We start from the raw sequence: 25,652 nt of genomic DNA, 5'->3' as shown, positions 1-25,652 counted from the left end.
AATTATTTCATTCCGCCACTATCCATGGCGGCCTGGAGGGGGAATAGTAATTAACACATCCCGGAGTTTTTTTCTAGCCGAAGTTTGTATATGGGCTACACCAGGCGCCTTGGTTTTTTTGTAGCCGAAGTTTTTATATGGGCTACACCAAGCGTCTTTTTTGTAGCCAAACTTTATATGGGCTACACCAGGCGCCTTTTTTGTAGCCGAAGTTGGTATATATATGGGCTCCACCAGGCGCCCTTTTTTACCGGCGCCCTTTTCATGTAGACCCTTGACCCCAGTTCCTTAAAATCGCCTATAAGGTATTTTTACAATCTGCCTGAGTAGAGTGCACCCTGAGTAGAGTGCACCTTATAATAAAATCATTGCTGGACCTTTACGGTATAGCCAGTTCTCTTCACGCTGTTCCACTAGACCAATATGGACCATAATCAATTGCAAGGATATATAAATATCAAAAAAATTGTGAGGTAACCAGCAAAAATGAACATGAACTTTCTTATTTTTAATGTGCAAAAAGTGTACAAAATTTCTTAAATGTTACAATTCATCCATATATATACTTAATGCAATACAAGTGAAGAATAAATATTCAAGGCAGGCGACAACTTTGACTTGTTTCGCCTTGAAATGACTCTTCTTCAGGCCTGTATAAGTATTAAGTGTATCTGACAATACTGGGTAATAAACATCTAGAAAATCATGAAGCCAGGACAAACCACAAAACAAATGCCAAATAAGGTAGCTGCATGGAAGCAGGACAGACTGATCCCAGGCTGTCCTGCTTTCATGTGGCTACCTTATTTGGCATCTGTTTGGTGGTTTGTCCTGGCTTTATGACTGTCCAGATGTTTATTACCCAGTATTGTCAGTTTACGATTATATTCAGATACACTTTATATTTGTAAAGGCCTGAAGAAGAGTAATTTCAACTCGAAACAAGACGACGTTGTCACCTGCCTTGAATATTCATTCTCCACTTGTATTGCATTAAATATATCTAAGAAATTTTGTACACTTTTTGCACGTTAAAAAGAAGAAAGTTCATGTTCATTTTTGCTGGTTTCCTGACAATTTTTTTGATCTTTATATATCGTTGTAATTGATTACAATGAGGTTTCACATGCAGAAGAATTCTGCAATGTAATAGATACAGTGTAACGGCACCCTTAAGCTGCATTCAGAGTCTTAAAGCGGATCTGAGATGAAAAACTAACTATAACAAGTAACTTGTCTATATATCTTATGTAAAGTTTAGATGGTTTACACAGCAAATCTAGCTGCAAACTGCTTTAATAGAATATGATTATTTATTCCTGTGATACAATGACAGCGGCCATGTTGTTTGTAATCATTACACAGAGGCATGCTTATCTATATCTTGAGCCATCAGCCTAATCCCCTCTCCTCCTCCCTCCTCCCCTCTGCCTCTGAAATCAATGACTAGTAACACCTCCCCCTCCTGCTGCCCAGACTGAGTTCCCATGAGCCCTTGCTACTGCCTTGGCTCTCTGAAAACCTGTGGGCGTGGCTTTTTTAGTTTATATGGAATTAGAGTATTAAAACAAAAAAGTATTTGGCTTGAGGAATGCCCTATAAACAATAGGAAAGGAACACAATTATGCAATGTATAAAAGTTCACCTCGGATCCACTTTAAGTTGTGGTACATTGCATTGGATGATATAATTGCAATATGTTGTAATGGTACACTCACATTGGTGCGGTGGAATCCGTCAACATAACAGGATCCAGTGTGGTACCGCATAATGTTGTTTTAACAGCAGGTATAATCAGTGAGATGCAAATAATTTCACATTTCATGTAAATGATATGCAGCTTGAACTTGGGTCAATAAAAATTGTCAGAAAGTAATTCTGATCTGGTCCAATTTTAAGCTGCATATACTGTAATTTACATGAAATTTGCATGCAAGGAGAAATTATTTGCATCTCACCAATCATCCCTAGTTAACCATTACAGTGAAGCATACTAACAATTCATGTACTGTGAACGTAGCCTCATGTTACTCAACAAACAGTTACTGGTGGTCTGTAGCCATATGTCAGTTGGCGCAGGGAGAGGAGAGGTTAACCTGACAGATGCAAGTTAAATTGCACAGAAGGAATGCGTACATGCAAAAAAGGCATCTGGAAATTTGGGCACTGGGTATTACAGATAATAGAATATTAGTAATATTACAGATACAGTAGAATCCCTTTATAGTAAGCTGCAAGGGGCCAGGCAAAGTAGTTTACTATATCAACAGTTTACTATATCAGAAATCACATAAAGCATAATATACTATAGTAATGTATCTTAATTCAATCAATAAATGAGTTGATTTTTCTATGCACCTATGCTATGCAGCTGAATTGCCTGGTTCTGTGGACCTTGCATAGTAGATAAAAGGAAATGGCCTTCACTTTCCTGGATGACTCTCCTATTTAATTTTTGCTCATTATAATTCTTAGAGGGCTCGTTTCCACTATCGCGAATCCGCATGCGTCCAACGCATGCGGATTCGCACACATAATGAAATCGAATGGACCTGTTTCCACTGGTGCGTTTGCGTGTTGCGTTTTTTTGTGCGTTCTAAAAACGCTCAAAACAGCCAGCGATTTCGCCTGCGAGTGGAATGCATGCGAATCATATGCGAATCGCACGTAATGTATTTAATAGGGAATTCGCATGCGGATTCCAAAGCGTTATTTAATGCGAAATCGCAAGCGAAAACGCGTACAATAAAGTTGTTTTTTTTATTGAACTAGGCCAACAAATCAAAAAAAAGCCTGTCTTCCTGTTTCCTGTTTATTACAAAACGACCTGCAGCCATGGAATATACAATTGAGAGCCTGGTAGCCTTGGTCCAGGAAAATGCCTTTATTTATGATAAAACCCTTCCAGGCTATAAGGACAAAGCACTGATTAGGAGGACCTGGCAACATATAGCTGAGGAATTCACTCCGGATTGGGATGAGTTGTCATCTTCCAAGAGAAAGGTGGAAGGTGAGTGCTGATCTTTGCACTTGTTATATGCTTTGTGTCGATTGTTTGCTACATTGCAAAATGCCTAATGGCCCATAATTTCAAACCCACGTGTTCCCCTCGTACTTGCCACAGGCCACTGTTAAGTCATACTACCGTACATTACACCCTGGCCCCCCACCCCCCCCATTTGTAGCTGCCTCATGTATATGTTGCGCACAAAAGTGATAATGTTTGTGGTCAACTGCAAAACCAAGTGGTATTGCAGTCCATAACGGGGGGATGACACCACGTTTGCCGCCCATTCACCAACGAATACACGCAGTGTATGGTGATGTCATGTCTGCCTTGCATTTGTGAGTTGTGCGTACATTTTGTATCGGTAGGTTGGTTGATGTCATTCGTCTGGAAATGTCTAGTAATGTAACATCAAAGACCCATAGCACCCAGAAGGGTCATGTATATGAATGTGTAATTGCTTCCAATCAATCATTGTACAACAATGAAATGTTACAAAATTTTATTTGTATAGAAATGCATATATCTCTACATTGTGCCAGCAGCACTTTGGAAGTAATGAGACATACAGTCACGATTACGCAGTGCCTCATTACTGTGCTGACCTCCACTCCAAGTTAAGCCAGTTAGCGGTGTAACGTCAACTGCATTGACTTCCTCCACAGACATTCCTTCTTTTTCAATTATTACATTGTGAAGGATACATGCAGCTTTCACGACTGCCACCGCATTTTCAAGCTTCAAATTGATAGGTGTATGAAGCACCCTCCATTTGTTGCTCAAAATGCCAAAACTACATTCCACCATTCGCCTGGCCATGCTTAAACGATAATTGAAATGCGTTGTGCGGTCATTCAAGTGACTTGATGAGTATGGCCGCATGACATGGCGAGAGAGAGCGAAAGCCTCGTCACCCACCAAGGTGTAGGGGAAAGGTGGATTGGAGGTCCTAGGCCATGGGGTCGGTGGTGGCAAGTCCAGCAGCCCATTTTCCAGGCCAAACCACAAGTTGCTGTTCCGGAATATCTGTGAATCGCTTGCTGTTCCATAGGCCCCAACATCAATATATATTAATTTGTACTCGGCATCAGCAACTGCCATAAGTACTATGGAGAAGAATTTTTTGTAATTGAAAAATTGACTGCCGCTGTGTGGTGGCTGCACGAGTCGGATATGTTTGCCATCCACGGCTCCAATGCAATTGGGGAACCTACACTTGTTCCAAAATTTATTTGAGACCTCCTCCCAGCGTTGACGGTTAGGGACAGCCATAAAAGTGCCATGAAGTTGGCTCCAGATGACGAGACACGTCTCCTTCACTATGTACGAGATCGTACTTTTGCCCAAACGGTAGGCAAAATGCAATGAAGCAAACGATTGCCCACTGGCCAAAAACCTAGGGATAGAAAACAAAAAGATTAATTAATGTTCTGTTTCCTTCTCTTTTCTCTACAGTCAAATTCTATATGAATAAGTGGAGATCCGTACGGGACACGTACAAAAAAGAATTGACCAAACTACGCAAATTGGAGAAAAGTGGTAGTGCTGCAACAGCCCCACCAACCTACAAGAACTTTGAATTGTTGTCCTTTCTGCGGGCCATATATGAACCTCGAAGGTACATTCACATGTAATGTTGTTATTTTGAGCCTACATGACCATTTAGCCACTATCCATGACAAGACACACATACATTTGCCTATGCCACACACGTTGAGATGTATACTATGGCTGAGGGAAGCCTAACAGCTCTTTCGGTTGCACATAACATCTTTATCATGATTCAAAGTACTGTTTGATGTGCTACCTAAACAAGTGTCCGGTCTCCATGAACCATACTATGTACACACATGTGTATGTAAATGGACACTCCACTTACATGTGTGTTGGCATGGATATAGGCTAATTTGTTAAGGTACTCCACATATGTTGACACATATAATGAAACACTGGGGTCTTTGTTTCCTTGTATCTTTCAGAACAGAGGATAGTTTTAACACTTCAGCTAATGTGGTGGCCGACAGCGACAGTAGTTGTGCCTCGGCACACAGCAACTCAGATGTTGGGGAACTTAATTCCGAGGTGGCATCCACTCATACAAGTGGGAGCGTAAACTCGTCTCAGAACACAGTGAGACCGCGACCTAGAGCAGCAAGTAGGCCAAAAAGAGTGAGGCCTTCAGCAGTGGAGGAAGAGGAGAACGCACATATAGCTCACATGAACAAAACCTACCACCAAATTTTGGATTACTTCAAAGAAAACCGTGAGCGACAAAGGGAAACCGAGGAGCGACAAAGGGAAAAGGAGGAGCGACAAAGACAAATCGAGTCTAATGTAACATACAAAATAGCTATCTCTGTAGTCCCTTACCTACAGGACATTGACCCACGGTATTATGCAGATGTACATGTGGAATTCATTCAAGTGGCACGAAAATACCTTGAAAAAACACGGCAAGACCATGATGGCAACCATGGTAATAAGCAGGGCTCACACCTAGACCGCAGTGTTTTGCGTGGACAGAATCAGGGTACCTACCAAGAGTGTTGGGGCTCTGATCACTCAATGCCAGTTCATAGGTCAGAGTCTCAACACTCGTGGATACAGCAAGGTCAAACCTACAGTAGCATGCCTCACTCACAGATGCTTTCAATGCCCCGGACACACCGAGAAACATCATCAATGTCTCGGCCGGGAGCCGATTTGGCCGAAACATATAATAGGAACCCAACTCCACTTCCTGAAACACGTTCCTATCATACCCTCGAGGGCCCAGCAGCACCCTCAGCTTCCCAAGGATCCGAAATGTCCATGACTAGATTAATGTTTGATTATGATGCTACGGAGTAAATCGCACATGTAACATGTTTGCTGTAGTTATGTTGTACATTTTTTACATTTTTTTGAGGATGCACACTCTGTTGAGTGCAGCACAGACCAACCTACATAAGGATATATTTTTGATGGCTGCCTTTAGTGTGGGAAAAGTATAATATTTCAGCATGTTCAAACATAACAATACAGCTGCTGCTCCTGGCGGATGCTCCCCCCCTATAGATTACTGAAAGGTGGGTCCGCCTCATCTTGTCTGCGCTCCACTGCATGCTAGCATCATGCACCGCTTGTCCGTATCCCAGCCTACACTATACTTCCTGTGTCACTCCTGTAATTTCAATTCCTTGTCACTGCAATGACACATAAAGTATATTGTATGCTGGGATGCTGAGAAGTTGCGTACGATTTTTACATACGGTGCAGTCTGGAAAAGATGAGGCGCAACCACCTTCTGGTTGTGAGGGTACTGATGAAGATGTGCGGCCTCTGTTGTTGATGAGAGTGGATCATTAAACACCACATCTCACAGCCTCTGTCTGTATTGTGTATGACGCCACAGTCATGAGAGTGACTCTGCAGCCTATGTCATTGTCTCACTACCATGTGTATTAGCCATTCACATTGGCTTCAATCACAACACTGGGTCAGGATGCAATGAAAGGGGCTCCGGAGACACTCACATGACTCAGACATCATAAACAACCACAGACTCTACATCCGGGGGATCACAAACTAAGGGGGTTTTGTAGGGTAAGTCGATCGATGACGTGCAGTTAGCAACAGCAGGATCTCCTCCTTATGTGGGTGGCAAACGTTGCCACTTCCTTTTCCCACCTTTATGTATGCCCTTATGTTTTCAAAAACATGCTAATGTGAAGAAAAGGTCGCTCTTTATACCATGTTGGACTACTTGTTAGTGTTGCAAAGTTTGTGTGATTACAACACAAGTTAGCACTTACACAAATTATAAACGTTATAAACACATGCTAGTAAAAAATTTCATGCATAACTGGTGTCTGCCTACTTTTTTTACCATTGTAAGACAACTAATATATGTATGGTCCACATGAACCAGAAGAAGATGAAACCAGCCAGTATACTGCAGCAAACACAGTAATGAGATTTAAGTGGCATTGTGCACTTTTGTAATACATGCTCCAAAAAGGAAACCTAGCAACAGTAAGTTGAAAATGCATACACACATCTACATTGCCTCGAATGACATCCGTATGGTTTGGCCAGTGTTACTTTGTCCTCACTTCAAAAGGACAACACAAATCTGAAAACCCATAATATAGCATCTTACACGTTGATGACAATGATGACCAACAGTCAATAGCCCTTGTGAACTGCTGGGTGGCCCATGCACGGTGCCAAACTCACTCAGCCTTCAGTTTGTAAGTGATGTTTTAAGTTGAATTCAACACAGAGTTGCTTTAGCTATGTGCATGGACCACCTAGCGGATGTAAATGTACAGCATTTAACAATGTACACATGAAATACATTTAAAAGGGCGGATTCGTACCTTAGCGTCACCAAAAGTCTCTCCTCTGGAATCACCGCATCACGATACCAGGTATTCTCCCTACGTAAATGTGGTCCCAAAGTCTCCAGCAGGTAATCGAAACTGAGGAACAAATAACACAACTCTTTACTATACATATCTCACTTTCCAATACACCTTAAACAAAAGATGCATTAAATACTTACGTGCTAATACTCATCCGTGTGTAGTTGAAAAACTTCACAGGGTGGCTACGAAGATCCTCATAAAGGAGTGCAAACTGGCCTTTTTGAGGCCTCTCCACCACCAGAGGATGCACCCAATAACGGTGTCTCCGACGAGGTGGAACCCTCCTCCTCCGCCGCAGCCTCGCCATGAAAAACTGCAAATTGTTCATCATCGACAACAACACTATCTCCTCCATTTCACTCATCCTCCAAACTCCACAAAACACAACCAACTCTATCTCCCTCAACAAACCCACGTGGCAACACCTTTTATAGGAATGTATATGGGAAAACCTCTTCCTGTCATGACAACTTCCTTTTTGCCTTTCAGTGGCATTGAGAGGGTTAAAATCGCATAGAACTATCGCATGCGAATTCGCATGCGAATTCGCATGAAAAGTCGCATGCGAATTCGCAAAACGCTGCGATTCCGCATACAGATGCTAATTAGAAACGCTTATGAATCCGCAACGCAACAGTGGAAACGAGCCCAGAATCACTGTATGGGGGCTCAGGGTTGTTATTAACCATACTTAGAACTTCCCTGTCTTCCAAATTCAAATAGTCTTTGCCTGAATTAGTAGCTATATCTCTATTTGCTTTAAAGCAAACATTTTATGTTGCTTCCTTTTTTTTTGTTAAATAATTATTTTTTTTACTTGCCGTTGTGTATGTTGGGCTTATATTTGGCTAATCTATCTTTCTGCTAATTTTGTGTTGTCTGTATCTTCTTTTATGTTCCTACTAATGCCATATAGCTATCTTTCAGTGTAGCCTTAAAAGCCTCCCATATGGATAAAACACCCTGATCAGATTTACTACCACTACCACCTCCAAACTGACTGGTCGATGGACTCTGGAAGGTATACAGATAATATCTGGGGAATGTAATATGAAATACTTCCACTGAAATAGATTACAGAGCTGATTAGCTGAGTAGAACTTCATTTTCGAAAATAAATTTCTACCCCAGGTAGTCAATCTTCTGCTAGAGCAGATTGAAAAAAAATTCAAGACAAGATTTACTGCAGAAATCCTTCTCCTGAGTTCCTATCTTGAATCACTCTAAATTGTTTTTCTATTGAAAATGGAAGTAGGGACAGTAGGAAAAGTAAACATCAGCTTTTATTCGTGTAAAAAAAGAAGAAAAGAAGAATCGGCATAGCAGGAAGAGGTCAATCATCAGTAGTTATGAGCCAAAGTTTCACGTTTGCTTAATTTTGCATCGTAATTTGCAATTACAATGCAAAATCATAATTCATATTTTTGGGAAACATTTTAAATAATTTAATCATAATTCGTAATGTTACTTTGTATTGTGGCATTCGTAATTATGTAAAAACTGGTCCTAAACATGCAACATTGTGTATAATTACAAACAAGCTATCCAAAAAAATAATTGTAATTATGCACAATTTTGTGCAATTATGAAAATTACAGATGCAGCTGTAATCACGCATTTCTGTGCAATTTTTCACAATTACAATTTTTCTGTTATGACTGTAATCATTAGTACAAAAATCACAAAGTTTTGTGTAATCATAATTAGCACATTACAATCATCACTAATCATCAGTGCACAATCACTGCAAGAGGCATTATGAGCAATATCATGTTTAAAGCTAAGGCTTTTAATATTGCTAGAAGGGCCGATTTGGGGGAATGCCCCCAAGGCCATTGCCTAGGGCAACAGATTCCGAAGGGCAGCTGAAAGGTTGACTGCACCGGTCACCTGCGCCCATTACAGAGACCTGCTTCGCAGCTGCTCCACTTCTGATTGCACTGTCTGCACTGAGCCTGTGTGCAGCAGGTGCAGTTGGCAGCCGCAGCTATGATTGAATGAGCGCCGACGGAGCGGAGGCAGGAGCAAGTCTGCAGGGAGCAGGCAGACTTGCTCTACAGGAACAGCGCCAGTAGCAGCATCCTTAGTGGCAAAACAGTGGGCAGCGGCCGCGTCATTTAAGCCACTTAGCCCATCTGGGTAGGCAGTCATGTGACGTCAGCCCATTCGGCTCAAACTGAGTGTAGCATGTGAGAGAGAGAGATCTTGCAGCAATGCTGGAGCAAGATCTTTCACAGCAAGCTGTGGCTGCAGCGGGGCTTGGTCGGGACAGGACCTGTATGAACTTGAATGGGTTGAGGCAAAGGTAAGCAGCTTCACTCAGCTTGAGAAACCTAACACCCTACCATCACCCACTGTTTGGTCTCTCCCACCATCACTCACTGTTTGGTCCCTTCCTCCCTTCCTCCCTCCCACCCCAACATCACCCACTGTTTGGTCCCTCCCTCCCAACCCACCATCACCCACTGTTTGGTCCCTCCCTGCCAACCCACCATCACGCACTGTTTGGTCCCTCCCTGCCACCCCACATTTACCCACCGTTTGGTCCCACCCACCCCACCAGCACCCATTATTTGTCCTTGCCTCCCACCAGCACCCAGTGTTTGTTCCTCCCGCCCCACCGACACCCATAATTTGTCCCTCCCTCTCACCAAGACCCATTGTTTGCCCCACCCACACTCCCTCCTTCCACCTAGCCAGCACCTATTATTTGCCCCACCCAACCCACCAGCATCCTGTGATTGGCCCTGACTTGGGAATGGGTGAGAGGAAGGGGGTGTAATTTGAGTCTCTGGCTACTTGTACCGTATTAGGGAGGTATAGGGTAATTTAGACATCTATATTATATTGAGGGGGGTGGGCATCTGGATAGTCTACCTATCTCAAGGCAACTTGCTGTTTCATTAATGTATCTTGGGGCACCTAGCTACTTATGTAGACAGCAAGCAATGGGCAGCGCTCACATTCAAGTGAAGTGAAAGCTCCAGAGATATGCCCAGCTACTTATGTACTTTTGTCTGGATGCATGTGACTGTTGAATTATTTTATCTCGATACTTGTGGCTACTTAATATCTTTATCTGGAGGCATATCACTACTTCATTTTCTTATCTGGGGACACGTCACTTTTTTTTTTTTTTTTGGCACCAAGCTACTGAATTATCCTTATCTTGAACATTCCATGGAGCACTGTTCAAGCGACCATTCAGAAATGGAAGAAGTATGGCACAACTGTAAACCTACCAAGATAAGGCCGTCCACCTAAACTCACAGGCCGAACAAGGAGAGCGCTGATCAAAAAGGCAGTGAAGAGGCCCATGGTGACTCTGGACGAGCTGCAGAGATCTACAGCTCAGGTGGGGGAATCTGTCCATAGGACAACTATTAGTCGTGCACTGCACAAAGTTGGCCTTTATGGAAGAGTGGCAAGAAAAAACGAATTGTTAACAGAAAAACATAAGAAGTCCCATTTGCAGTTTGCCACAAGTCATGTGGGGGACACAGCAAACATGTGGAAGAAGGTGCTCTGGTCAGATGAGACCAAAATTGAACTTTTTGGTCAAAATGCAAAACGCTGTGTGTCGGAAAACTAACACTGCACATAAGTCTGAACACACCATCCACACTGTCAAATATGGTGGTAACAGCATCATGCTCTGGGGGTGCTTCTCTTCAGCAGGGACAGGGAAGCTGGTCAGAGTTGATGGGAAGATGGATGGAGCCAAATACAGGGCAATCTTGGAAGAAAACCTCTTGGAGTCTGCAAAAGACTTGAGACTGGGGCGGAGGTTCACCTTCCAGCAGGGCAATGACCCTAAACATAAAGCCAGGGCAACAATGGAATGGTTTAAAACAAAACATATCCATGTGTTAGAATGGACCAGTCAAAGTACAGATTTAAACTCAATCGAGAAACTGTGGCAAGATGTGAAAACTGCTGTTCACAAACGCTGTCCATCTAATCTGACTAAGCTGGAGCTGTTTTGCAAAGAAGAATGGGCAAGGATTGTAGTCTCTAGATGTGCAAAGCTGGTAGAGACATACCCTAAAAGACTGGCAACTGTAATTGCAGCAAAAGGTGGTTCTACAAAGTATTGACTCAGGGGGCTGAATAATTATGCACACCCCACTTTGCAGTTATTTATTTTTAAAAAATGTTTGTAATGTATGATTTTCGTTTCACTACTCACGTGTACACCACTTTGTATTGGTCTTTCACGTGGAATTTCAATAAAATTGATTAATGTTTGTGGCAGTAATGTAACAAAATGTGGAAAACTTCAAGGGGGCCCAATACTTTTGCAAGCCACTGTATTGTGTAGTGTCAGTTTTAACTACTGAGTTCAATCCATAACAGAGTTGGCATAGGAGATGGAAATGAGGTAGCACCTCTTTCAGGGCCGGCCTTTGCCTTAGCAACCTCGGTGTCACATTGTCGCGGGTATCGGCAGGCCAACCCCAAAGTGCTGCCACCCAGCCATGGGGAGATGTTACTTACCTTTTAGCGTCCAGCAATGGGAGTCAAAGATGCTGCTGTAGAAACATGGTTGCATGGCTGATAGAGAACCACTGTCACTGAGGGCATAGAGGTGAGCAACCTCTCATACTCAAAATAATTTCACGAAATAAAAGCGCTCCAGTGTCCACAACGCAATAAAAGTTATGCAGCGATATATTACTATAATAAATTCGCTGCAACATGGCTGGTTGCCAAAACGTAATATGTAAATTAATGATGTCAAGCGCAAATCACAGTATTTTGGAAAGAGTGCAATATAGTTGGATTTATAAAAAAAAGAAACAAAATGGATCTATAATTTGGGGTGCATGCAACCGGGGGGACTTAACATAGAACTGGATCTTAACTGTTTCATAGTGCATAACTGACAAACAATAAATATATTTTTTGCATGATACAGAGTAGAGGAACGATCAATCTAGATTGTATGTGTAGGGACTCTGGGGATTGATAATAAAGCATGAGATTGATGCAGGTGGGGATCTACTGGGGATTTGTGCAAATGGAAAAGCAGGTATGCAAATAATGTATTACTGGCAGGAGGTCTGCTCATAATAAGAATAATGGATGTCTCGACACGATTGGGACATTGGCAAGCCTAAAGGCTCATACACACATTAGACTATAGTTTTTGGAAAATGACAGATCACAGACCAATCTTACCACCCTTCATGTAGTATGAGAGCCATACTCTACACAGTGTTTTCTATGGAGCTGAACTCCACATCAGAAAAAAATCTTTGCAAGATGCTGCACACACAGATGCTGTACAGACACAAAAGATCAGTATCTGCAAAAGATCTGTTCCTGCCAAAAATCCATTCCTGCAAATTGCATTCACAGTCTATGAGATCTGCAGATCATCATACACACCTTGTTTAAGGGCTGGAACCCACAGGAGCGCTTTTGGCAGCGTTTTGGCAGCACTGCGATATGCTAGCAGTTTGCCAAAACGCTGGGCTAATGTTAATGGATGGGGCAACTTCCACAGGAGCGTTTGCGTTTCCCAGAAATGCAAACGCAGGACCTGCAGCATTTTGGGAGCGTTAGCGCTTCAATGTAAAGTATTGAAACGCTAGCAGAAACGCTCAGCAAAACCTAAACTGAGCGGTTTTGCTAGCGTTTTGCGGTTCAGCACACTGTAACAAAATAAAAAATAATTCACAGGACCAATCAGGATAAAAACGCAAAACGCAAAACGCTAGGCACCCGCTGGGGAAAAAAATACAATGTTGCAAAACACGACCAAAAACGCGCATGAATCCGCTTGCAAACCGCTCAGACAAAACGCTAGCGGTTGCGTTTTGCGTTTGCGGTTTTCAGTGGGTTCCAGGCCTGACAGACATTCATCTGCAGATCAGACAATCATCTACAGATCTGAAAATCCATCCTGGTGGATCTGATCTGCAGATGAATGTAAAACAAGGTGTGTATGATGATCTGCAGATATCAGACTATGAATGCATTTTGCAGGAACAGATCTTTTGCAGATACTGATCTGTTGAATGTGTTCAGCATCTGTGTGTGCAGCATCTTGCAAAGATTTCTGTCTGATGGGGAGTTCAGCTCCATAGAATAGACTGTGTAGGTATGGCGCTCATACTACATGGAAGGGGGTAAAATTGGTCTGTGATATTTCATTTTCCAAAGACTATAGTCTGATGTGTGTATGTACCTTAAGATGAGAAGGCAATGGGGGAGAGCCCGTAATAATTACACTATGTGCATATACAGAAAACTGGAGGATCATGTGAGTGGTTTTTATTAATAAAGTTAAACTTTTATAAAACAGTATTATGCTATGAGAGCTTTTTGCTTTTGAGGTGCACATAAACAACACTCAGGCTGCTTTCACAGTGGGACGTTACAGGCGCACGTTAGAGCAGCCTGTAACGCACCCCACCGCACAGTAATCAAAAATCAATGGGCTGTTCACAGTGCCCACGTTGCATTACACAGTAACGCTGCACCTCAAGATAACGTACTGCATGCAGTACTTTATACTGCTTGCACATGCTCAGTAATGTTGGGGAGGAGGGGAGAGCGGCCAGGCACATGGCTAATTAATATTCGCTGCACGGTGTGACGTGTTTACTTCCTGGAGCGGCCGCTCTGTGTGGCGATTGGCTGGCGGGACCACGTGATGCCGCATGCGTCCAAGAGTGCGCATCACGGACGCCAGAGTGAGCTGCACAACGCAGCTCAGTCTGACGTCCACATCCAGCACCACCAGGCGTTGCGTTAGGGGCACGTTATGCGATCATAATGTCCCCTAAAACGCAACGTCCTGGTGGGAAAGAAGCCTTAAAGAGGCACACAAGGGACTGGGACCCTGATGACATGGAAGATCCCGGTAATAAAGCGCTATAGGACTAGCCTAACGGTGGTCATCTAACTGTGGTGAGTTTGTTCCCCAAAAGGTGCCCTGGTGTTGGTGGATATTCATCCTGTTGCATTGAAGAATCATTGACTGCATATTAAGAACTAAAGCTGATTCAGAAAACTGTGATTTGCTCTTGACATCATTCATTTACATATTAAAACCTCTCATACTCCACCTCCACTCATGACTCTGCATGTGGGGGTAGGGGAGCATATCTGCTACCTATGCTGAGGGAAACTGGGGGCACATCTCTCTACCTATACTGAGATAGTGATGAACCAACTTGTTTCTGGCAGATAATAATAACCATTTGCCGTTCATGTTTACTGCAAATTTGTGTCCAAAATTTGTGTTCGCATTGTCTTTTGCGGTTTATGCAAATCACTAGGAAGACAACAGGAAGCGGAAATACATTATAAAGCAATTTTTTTTTTAACCAAAAACGCGTACAAAAATGCACGGAAACCGCACATAATGAAAGTCAATGGAAACGCAATGGTATGCATTTCCATTGACCTTCATTATGTGTGTTTTTTCAGATTATGCAACAAAACCAGCGTTTCTGAAAACATATGCATCAAAAACACATATGCATTTATGATATGTGTTTTTTTGGTACTTATCCGTTAGCCGGGCGCATCCGGCAGGTGGCGCTAATTACTATTCCCCCTCCAGGCCGACATGGATAGTAGGGAAAGATGTAACTCTGGTGGAGTTTTGTTTTGCCACCTAGAGGATGCGCCCGGCTAACGGATAAGTACCGTTTTTTTTTTCTTTGGGCCCATAGTCTTCCATTAGTGGCAAAACGCAGCATTTTCCACAACGCTAGCGTTTCTGCTATGTGTGCACCTAGCCTCATGTAGGATTATGCAAATTTTGTATGCAAATTCATGCAGTTTCAAAGTGGACCAACCAAATCCTACAGAGGTTGCGTTTGAATGGTCCATTTTGAAGCTGCATTAATTTGCATACAAAATTTGCATAATCCATCATCAGCAATTTGCATCATATTGACCATGCCTACTGAGTAGGGATGATCAATGACATGCAAATTTTCCCAAGTTGATGCACATTTATGTACTTTTTTATGCAAAAACCTACGTTTAAATTGATTGGTCCATTTTCAAACTACATACAATTGCATAATTTCAGAAGTATTTGCACATCATTGATCATCCCTTCTACTGACAAGTAACATTAGTAATACTGGGCTCAGGGTGAAACAGGTCATATGTTGTGTCATGTGATTGCTACTTTACTGGATTCAATGCCTGCAGCTCTCAGCCTCTGCCGTCTTTCACTTGTCCGTGAGATATTTTCATGGGCAGTCCAGTCAGTGAGGGTAGTGGTCCAGGAGTACACTCGGTATTGGTAATGTGTTTTGCCAGTGCTTGGACAAAAGTTTTGCATGAAATGGGGTTGTATTGTGCTTATTGTGTCTTCTGTCCTGCTACAGAGATAAATAGGTGGCCACCAGGAGTTTAACTGGCATGCTGAAGATGAAAAACATTCTTGAGCTCGGTGTCTTCTCCATAAAGATCCAAGAGCTATCTTTTATCCTAAATGGAACAGAAATTTACAGAGCCATACTAATGCAACACGCATACATTCAGTCTGTTTAAAGGGAACCTGAACTGAGTAAAATTATTTAAAATAACACATAATTTAGCTGCAAATGAATATTACATACTTACCCCACCATCAGTTCCACTCAGAAGCTCGCCATTTTCTTTTTACAGTGATACCTTCAAATTCTGACAATATTTTGTCAGAACTGAAATATAACAGTTAGGCCTCCTTTCCACGAACCGTCGATAGGCAGTGAAATGCCTCTCAAACTCTCTCAACTGCTCACTGCTGCCTGGTAACTGTTTGTTGCTGCATGATAACTGCTTACTTCTACCTGGTAACTGCTTGCTGAGCACACAGCTCAACAGTTTGTGGAAAAGAGGCCTGACTGTCCGTTATATATCAGCTGCTGTCTGTTACAACTGAATGTGCAAGGGAATGTCCATGTTTCCCTATGGCTCAAGTGGGTGATATTACAGTTTAACAGTGTGCTGACCAGGAAGCTGTTATGGAGTAATGGCCATTTTCAAAATGGAGGACAGAGAATTCCATTGATCACATTGGACAAACAGGACGCCTGAGAGGAGAAAGAGATTACTTCGGAGGGAAGTATGACGTGTTTATGTTTATTTTGACTTTTAATTTTTAGTTCAGGTTCTCTTTAAGGCCTCTTTTTCACAAGCAGTTGAACTGTGTGCTCAGCAAGCAGTTGTGAGAGTTTGAGTCAACTGTCCATGGAATAGAGGCCTCGGACTGGTTGATCCTCATCAGTGTATGGCATGAATTAATATGGATCTATGAGATAGGACTTGGAAACATGGAATAGAGGCCTCGGACTGGTTGATCCTCATCAGTGTATGGCATGAATTAATATGGCTCTATGAGATAGGACTTGGAAACACCCACGGTTACACATTTCTAGGAGTTCAGGTTTACCATGAGCTTGCCGGGCAATCTGGAAGGGCCCACTTTTCCAGTAGCGGCGATTGCGATGCTGAATCACAAACCGCTAGTGATTTTTAAATCGCTACGGTTTTCTTTTTAACATAGGAATCATGGTAGGTAATTTCCACTACTGCGATTCGTTTTTGACGCAAACGCGATCGCGCCGCAGAGCGATTTTTATTTATTTTTATTTTTTTTCCCCGATTTTGCTATGCAGTGCATTGTATAGCAAGATCGCAAACGCAGGGAAAATTTGTTCACTTTGCTGAATCGCAATCCCTAGCGTCTAGCGCGATTGCTAGTCAAAAAGGGCCCCAAGAGCCCTTTTCCAAGAGCAGTTGATAGGCAGTGAAAACGGAGCAGTGCTTTTCAGCGCTGCTAGATTTGGGCGCAGCCAGCGCCGCCATAGACTGTAATGGGAATCAGTCTATAGCGGCGCTCAGTGAGGAAGGTCGGCTCCGTCAGAAGACGGAGCCGAAGTTGCTTAAAAAACACAATAATTCAGCCTCCAGCAATCGCTGGAAGCCGAATTATTTCATTCCCCCACTATCCATGTCGGCCTGGAGGGGGAATAGTAATTAAAACGCCCCGGACTTGTGCAGAAGCAGGACCAGCCATTTAACAGCTGGATCCTGCGCCCAAGTCTACCAGCGCCGTATTCAAATGTACGCAGTGAAAAGCCTGTCGAACTCTCGCAACTGCTTGCTGCTGCCTAGCAACTGCTCGCTGCTTGATAAGGCTTCATTCACACTGGGTGCATTCAGAAACATACATAAGCGCACGATAAAAGAACACATGCATTGATGTGGGTTTAATAACACTTTTAGGTGTGTTGCAGTGCGCTTTTTTTAAGCGGACCCATGCATTTAGATGCACTTAAACGCGCTTGCATGTGTTTTTTTTTTTTTTTAATTCAGCATGTTTTGCTTATCTGATGTAGCATTTGGCAAAGATTTGTTTTCATTTGTAAATATATATATTTTTTTAACTAGGGGTTAAAAGCGCATCTCCAAAGTGCATTGCTATGTTCTAAGAAAGCTCACCCATTCATTTGCAGTGCTGTGCACTTCACAGCGCAACAAACAGAAATGCCTTCAACACTACCTTTCTCAAACTGACAGCAACCAAGCGCATAGGTGTGAACTTGGTACATTAACCTCCTTAGCTGTATGCCTGACAGTGTCGGGCATACCGCCGGCTGTCCCCAGGAGTTCCCCAGTATAATTTTAAGTGATCGCATAGCTGTAATAGCTTCAGCTGGCACTAGACTAGCTAGCAGTGGTGGCCGGCATCCCCTGATTACTTTTGATCCCCCCGATCACCACAAAATACATTACCTAGCCTGGATCCAGCGTTCGGCGCAGCCTCCCTGCACATCTCCGTTCCTCTCTATGGGGAGGATCGGGTCTGCGCATGACGTCGCCGACGTCATGGTCCATCCTCCCCATAGAGAAGAACGGAGCTGTCCGGGGAGGCTGCGCCGATCGCTGGATCCAGGCTAGGTAATGTATTTAGCGGCGATCAGGGGGATCAAAAGTAATCAGGGGATGCCGGACCACAACTACTAGCTAGCCTGGTGCTAGCTGAAGCCATTACAGCTATGCGATCACTTAAAATTATACTGGGGGACTCTCGGCTGCAAACCCTTCGGCGTGCGTAATGCTCAGGAGGTTAAAATCAATGTAAAAAGCTGTACCTAGCACAATGCGCTGTGAAAAGCCTACAGCAACGTCCCTAGTGTGAATGAGGCCTACCTGCTTATTAAACGCACAGTTCAGCCATGTGTGGAAAAGGGCCCTGTGCTCAGCAAGCAGTTACCAGGCAGCAGCAAGCAGTTGTGAGAGTTTGAGAGGCATTTCACTGCCTATCAACTGTCCATGGAAGAGAGGCCTTACTCTGGTTGTTTCAAGTCCAACCTCATAGAGCCATATTAATCCATGTCATGCACTGATGAGGATTAACCAGTCGGAAACAGTCTATGCATGATAGATTAGTGTTGCCCTGTAGTTTTGACAATCTGACCCATCACTGCATTCCAGCGGTTCTGGAGGTATGTTTAGCTTTTCAGGGACAACAATGGAACATTTTGTATGCTCACACTTGGGGAAGGGGGAAACCCCGAAACATGTCGTGTTTGCTACTATTCTGATAAACGTAAGTTTATACGCCAGTTGAGTGCCTCCTACATTTCTATTTATATTCAGCAGTGATTACATTGTGGGAGACCTCATTTGCTCACTCCAACCTGAATTGCAAATATCTTCTGTATTAAGAAGGCAATGTATTTTTTTTTTTTTTTTTGCATAGCATTATTAGTAAGAGGGCTTCTAAGTACAGTTTAGCCCCTTACACACTCCTAGGAGTTCTGGGCAATCTGTATCATTACCTTAAGTAGCTATCTAATGAGTTTATGTGGAGCAATACTGTAAACTATGACATGTGACTGTAGTATCGCAGGTATTGAAGCAGCTCTTGGAATACCTTCTCTGAGTAATGATCCTGTGATCCCAGCTCAGGATCACAGATCGCCTCTGCCTGGTAACTGGTTACTGCTGCCTGGTAACTGGTTACTGCTGCCTGGTAACTGGTTACTGCTGCCTGGTAACTGGTTACTGCTGCCTGGTAACTGCTTACTGCTGCCTGGCAACTGCTTGCTGAGCACAAAGTTCAACTGTTCGTGGAAAAGAGGCCTTAGGGCAGTTGAACTGTGTGCTCAGCAGTTACCAGGCAGCAGAAAGCAGTTGTGAGAGGCGTTATTTTCACTGCCTATCAACTGCCCATGGAAAAGAGCAGTGAAAAGCCTCTCAAACTCTCACAACTGCTTGCTGCTGCCTGGTAACTGTTCACTGCCACGTTGTAACTGCTTGCTGAGCACACAGTTCAACTGCCTGTGGAAATGGGCCATAAGGCCACATACACACATCAGACCATAGTCTTTTGAAAATGAAAGATCACAGACCAATTTTACCCCCTTCCATGTAGTATGAGAGCTATACCTTCACAGTCTTTTCTATGGAGCTGAACTCCCCATCAGAAAAAAAATCTTTGCAAGATGCTGCACACACAGATGCTGTACAGACACAAAAGATCAGTATCTGCAAAAGATCTGTTCCTACCAAAAATCCATTCCTACAAAATGCAATGATAGTCTATGAGATCTGCAGATCATCATACACACATGATTTAACTGGCATTCATCTGCAGATCAGATCCACCAGGATGGATTTTCAGATCTGGGGATGATTGCTTGATCTGCAGATGAATGTCAGTTAAATCATGTGTGTATGATGATCTGCAGATCTCATAGACTATCATTGCAATTTGCAAGAATGGATTTTTGGCAGGAACAGATCTTTTGCAGATACTGATCTTTTGTGTCTGTACAGCATCTGTGTGTGCAGCATCTTGCAAAGATTTTTTTCTGATGTGGAGTTCAGCTCCATAGAAAAGACTGTGTAGAGTATGGCTCTCATACTACATGAAGGGTGGTAAGATTGGTCTGTGATCTTTCATTTTCCAAAGACTATAGTCTGATGTGTGTATGCACCTTAAGACTGGATTCACACTGTGCAGGTTGCATAACACATTGGGCTCGATTCTCTAAAGCATGATAACTGCTATCTGCCGCGCGCAAAGGTTTTCTCGTGAACAGCATTACTTCATGTGATGAGCAAAGGTTTGCGCGTGGTTATGTGTGCGTTTCATGTTATCATGCTTTAGAGAATCGAGCCCGTTGTGTGTAAACTGCAGTGGACACTGTAAACATCAAGGTCCATACACACACTGCAGATAATCTTTGAAAAAAAAATGTTTACAAAAGCTATTTATCTCTCAATCTTTCAGATTAATCCTGGTGGATCTGATCTACAGATGACAGTCTGTTAAACAAGGTGTGTATGATCTCCAGATAGGAACTGATCTTTTGCGTTGTTTAGAACAGTCTTTCTTTGAAACCTATGTGACGGAAACATTCAGTTTGCAAAGATTTGTACTCCGTGTACTCAGTTTAAGAATAGACCAGCCTTTCTCAACCTTTTTACCCTGGAGGAACCCTGCAAATAACTTTTGGATCACAAGGAAGCCCTGCAAACAATTTTTTTATTTCTGGGAACCCCTGCATTTATTTTGCAGGAGGCATGGTCTTTAAAAGTAGATGTGGCTGTTTATTTCTCTATCCCCTATTATACTGCCACTCATTATACTGTCTCCTTATCCTAGTGCTTTTTATGAATGTGTTCATTATTATTCTGACCCTCAATTTAGTGCTTCTTTGTACAGTACCCCCATAATTGGTGTGCTGTATTATACTTCTCCCACGATGGGGGAAAATGCCAAGGAACCCCTGCAGAGTACTCAAGTAACCCGGGAGTTCCAGGGAACCTGGTTGAGAAAGCCTGGAATAGACTGTGCAGGTATGCTCTCATACTGCATGGAGGTGATAAAATTGGCCTTTGATCTTTCATTTACCAAAGCGTTAGATATAACGTGACCCGTTACAATGCAGAGATGTGAACAGCCCATAGAATTGTATGGGCTGTGCCTTGACATGCAGATTTATTCTGCAATACAATTGTTGCAGTGTGAGTTCACCCGAAGGCCTGGGGCCAACTACAGTTCTCCAATACAGATGTTGCGAACATCAGATTTTAGGTTCGCAAACGTCGAATCCGAATTTACGGTAAAAGTTCGGATTCACGCGAACCTCCACAGACTTCAATGGGCAAGCGCATTTAGAAACCTACAAGACCTGTTTCTGGCCATAAAAGTGACGGAAAGGCTCTAACACCTGGACAGGGGCATGGCGAAAAAGGATCTATGCCAAACGCCCCACCAAAAATTACAGAGTTGATGCAGAGTAGGGTTTTAATCCCTAAAGGGCAGAAATCTCAGTACATTCCCACATTTGAGGAAAAGGGCTGCTTTAAAATGCCCAGAGTGGTAATGTAAGGGTTATCCTATTTCACACTGACAGACCAAACGCTGTGTTTACCGAGATTTAGCGCTAACAGGTCTGTAAGGCCCTTAGCTGTGTGGGCGCTGCATGTGCGCTCAACTGAGCTCACTGTACAGATGAATTTTTTTTTTTCTTGCCTATTTGTGAAAGTTATTGATGAGAAAAAATATTTTGAAAGTTATTTATGTATAGATTTATTTATAACAAATGAAAAAATACAAATTTATTTATAAAAATACAAAATTTCAAGGTAATATTTATATAATTTCATTGATAATTTTCAAAAAATGTTAAGTCGGCAGGTGTCAGGCTGGCAGCAGGCCTGCCTGCCATTCATGGTGGGGGTGATGGGGTGGTGTCACCCAACTCCAATGCAGAGTCACACAATGGAGGCTTGCCGCCATTTGCCACTGGTGTTCAGTGGGTGGCAGGCTGGCAGCAGGCCTGCCATATGTGGTGGTGGTGCCACCAATTCCACTGCAGAGCCACGCAGTGTAGGGTTGCAAGAAATGAAATGAAGGCTACCTGAAACTCCATCATGGTGTCTGAAGAACCAAGATTGAGAAGGGAGAGTGGTGAGTGGTATGCATGAACTGGCTCTTTTTTTTCCTTTTGTTTGACAAAGTTATTTTTGAAAACTACATACATATACTGTATAACCTATTTGTGTTTTTGACAGTTTGAAAATTTGAAAAAACTACTTCTTATAAAATTCTACAATGTTTTTTTTTGTTTGTTTTTTTGAAATGTTAAGACAGCAGGTGTCAACCAGGCTGGCAGCAGGGTTGCAAGCAATGGAATCGCTTCTCTGCCTTTTGGCTAAAACCAAGTGTAGTATCTCTTTTTAGCAGTTTCAGGGGACGTAAGCTCTGACACCCTTGAGTGATGAACGAGTGATCGGGGGAAGGTTCGCCCCAGATCCTCTAGAAGAGATGCCTGCAACGAAGGCAAAGAGGGAGGTCCCCCTCAGGGAGAACAATGGAAAGGCCCCTGCCTAGGGGTGCTCATACATGTTTTTGTGGTGGTGGACCACACTGTAACCAATCGCGCCTGGGTGGATTTCTTCCTGCTCTGCTACCATCTCAGGCAAGGATGTGGCATTCCCAATCACTATATATGTGTCTAATGAACACTGCAAACCTTAGCCCTGACCATCTACATAGGTTGTAAAAGGAAAAGCGGTGCCCTGGTGTAATAAAAGCATCTAAAATCAGCTTAAAATCAGTGGTATGAGGTAGCTTACCTCAATGACGAAACCTCTGTAGTTAATACAAGGGATTTTTATTGGCACAGGCAACGCGTTTCGCGGGTCTCGGCCCGCTTCATCAGGCCAGTAAAAGTGCCAAATAGGGAGCCTCTCTATGCTAGATAATATTTTCTATTTGGCACTTTTACTGGCCTGATGAAGCGGGCCGAGACCCGCGAAACGTGTTGCCTGTTCTAATAAAAATCCCTTGTATTAACTACAGAGGTTTTGTCATTGAGGTAAGCTACCTCATATCACTTTTCGATTTTAAGCTGATTTTAGATGCGTTTATTACACCAGGGCGCCTCTTTCCCTTTTACGTGCTAAGTATACCCCCGAACACATCCTGTCCGAGGGGAGGTGGCAGACCACCAGTGGAGTTCCCACAGGGGACTCTGCCCCCCTTTTTCCACTAAGAGAGCGACCATCCTTCCGTTTCTGGGTAGGACCACCCCGAGTGGAGTCGGGTTTATTGTCTCCACCTGCTTCCTGTGGTTGGTTGCCCCCAGCAACCTCCCTTTGTGAGTAGTGCTTCTAATTTATTATCTTTTATTGTGGTCATTGACCTATTGCACTACTGGGCTCCCGGTTTTTTGTCTCCTGTGACTTTTTGTACAGGGTGTTCATCCACCCCTACTACAATTATCTACATAGGTTGACTTTCAAATTGTGCCACATGTACTGGGACTGGCCTGGGACCATCCAACTTTATGATGGTAGCGAGCATTCTGGCTCACTGTACAACCTATTATTTTCTTTTGTTTTTCTTAAAGCATGTTTGTCAAATTTATCAAAAATTATTTCTAATGTTATTATATTTGTGTGCTGCTTTATTTAATGCGTGCATACCATTGGTGTTTGGGTTTTACGATCAGGTGCCTTTGCAAGTTGTCCCTAATTGGGTGTTGGGCTTCCTACAACTTTTTTGGCAGAGGTTGCAGATGGCATTGCTAGCATCAGAGGCACACAAACAAAAAATGCCGCACTGGTGAGCTTTGGAATGTTGGCATTCGGGTGATGGTGACAGCAGACGTTGAGGGTTGTGTTGGTTAGATGACCACAAGTGTCACTAAATGCATCATGTGTGAATAACTTTTCTGACAAATCAAGTTGAGCAGCTGTGTTGCTAGTAGGGGCGGTAATTTTTTTTTTTTTTTTTTTGTGGTGGCTTACCAGAAGCAGAGCAGGAGTAAGACCGTGCGCCAAGGAGGTTCCGTGCGGAAGTTGTAGAAGATGTGGTGCGCTGTGTAAGCCAGTCAACCATGTCCTCAGAATTTTGGGGGTTGAGGGTATGTGCCCTCTGAACACTGTGTATTCTTCCAGGGCCGGAGGAAATCACAGCAGCACGACCACCGAGGAAACTTGCGGGGTGGCCTGCCACTGCCTGGTATTTATTTATTTTTTTAATTGGGGTACTGTGCATTACTGTGAAAAGTAATGCAGTGGAGGTGCCTGAAACTGAATATGGCAGCAACAAATAGCACTAGTATATACGGCTCTGGTTGTCAGTGGACTGTGTAGTCACACACCGAGATACGCAAAAGTTCAAACGCAATACAGTGATAATAAGAGGCCCTGGAGCACTATTGGTAAATCTGTGCTTGTGTTTTTTTTTTAATATGGCACACAATTTATCACTGTAAGTGAGCACATGTGTGGCTCTGTGCCAGTGTGCTGTCTGTGCACTAACACACAGACACCGAGAATATGCATCAACACTTCAAACACAATTTAGTAATAATAACAGAGGCCCTTCAGCAGTTGTGGGAAAAAAAGGTGCTTTTATATGGAACACATTTCGATATCTCTGTAAGTTGGCATGTGTGTAGCCAGGGCCGGATTTCTGGGAAGGCCAGAAAGGCCACGGCCTAGGGAGATACAATTAGATCAGATAAGAAGGGCGGCATGACTTGGAGAGAGAAGAGGTCATATGTCAAAGTAAATCATCTCTTCTGGTCCCGCAACGCAGCCATCCAGTGCCCTGCTCTGCACTAATAGCTGAAATCCAGAGTTCCCCAATCCCTGCATCTCTCTCTCACTTTCTGATGTGTTAAAACAATCAGGATCAATCATAACTGTCACTGATAATCCATTCCTTTGTATGATGGACATACAGATCGATGTGAGAAATACCAGAGATTTACATTACAAAGCAGATAAAACCAAGTTCCCGCCGAGTTTTAAATGCAGGCATTCACAAACATCAGTGAGCTCTACTTGTTTCTTCACCTCTTTTACAGCTTTGACACTGACCCCAGCAGTTGTTAATTAATTTATCTAATCCTAATTTATGACTTTTTTTTTTAGCTAGCAGTGGTCTCTTCTCTTCCTTAGTTAACTCTTTCCTGACTCATTTTCTGTCCTCAAGCTCCTACAATCTATGAGAACTGCAGGAATAAAAATGCTGTTTTCTTCCCTTTCATTGCTAAACTGTCATTTTAAAGGACACCTGAGCAGTGGGGCTCATCCAATATTCGGGTATCCGAACTACCCAGATAACATAAAACTTTTTCCACTATCCGAACTTTGAATAGCAGTTCGGATATTTTTTAAAATCCGAATAGCACTATCCGAGGAGAGAGAAGAGAGGAGAGATATTTTTTTGAGGGGGGATTTTAACC

The 25,652-nt window shown here is 43.0% G+C and overlaps 1 long non-coding RNA gene across 1 annotated transcript in view; it reads left to right on the top strand.

Moving 5' to 3' along the window:
• LOC137546824 (uncharacterized) overlaps nucleotides 1–25,652 on the top strand; it is a 60,035-nt gene that overhangs the window by 20,269 nt on the left and 14,114 nt on the right. Inside the window, exon 2 of the long non-coding RNA XR_011026384.1 lies at nucleotides 20,675–20,721. This is a non-coding gene — a long non-coding RNA (uncharacterized lncRNA). The remainder of the gene's footprint in view (nucleotides 1–20,674; nucleotides 20,722–25,652) is intronic.

Source organism: Hyperolius riggenbachi, chromosome 2, assembly GCF_040937935.1.
Source record: "Hyperolius riggenbachi isolate aHypRig1 chromosome 2, aHypRig1.pri, whole genome shotgun sequence".
NCBI classification, from domain to species: domain Eukaryota; kingdom Metazoa; phylum Chordata; class Amphibia; order Anura; family Hyperoliidae; genus Hyperolius; species Hyperolius riggenbachi.
The sequence above is the reverse complement of the archived record's forward strand: the minus strand, read 5'-3'. Positions and strand labels throughout refer to the sequence as shown.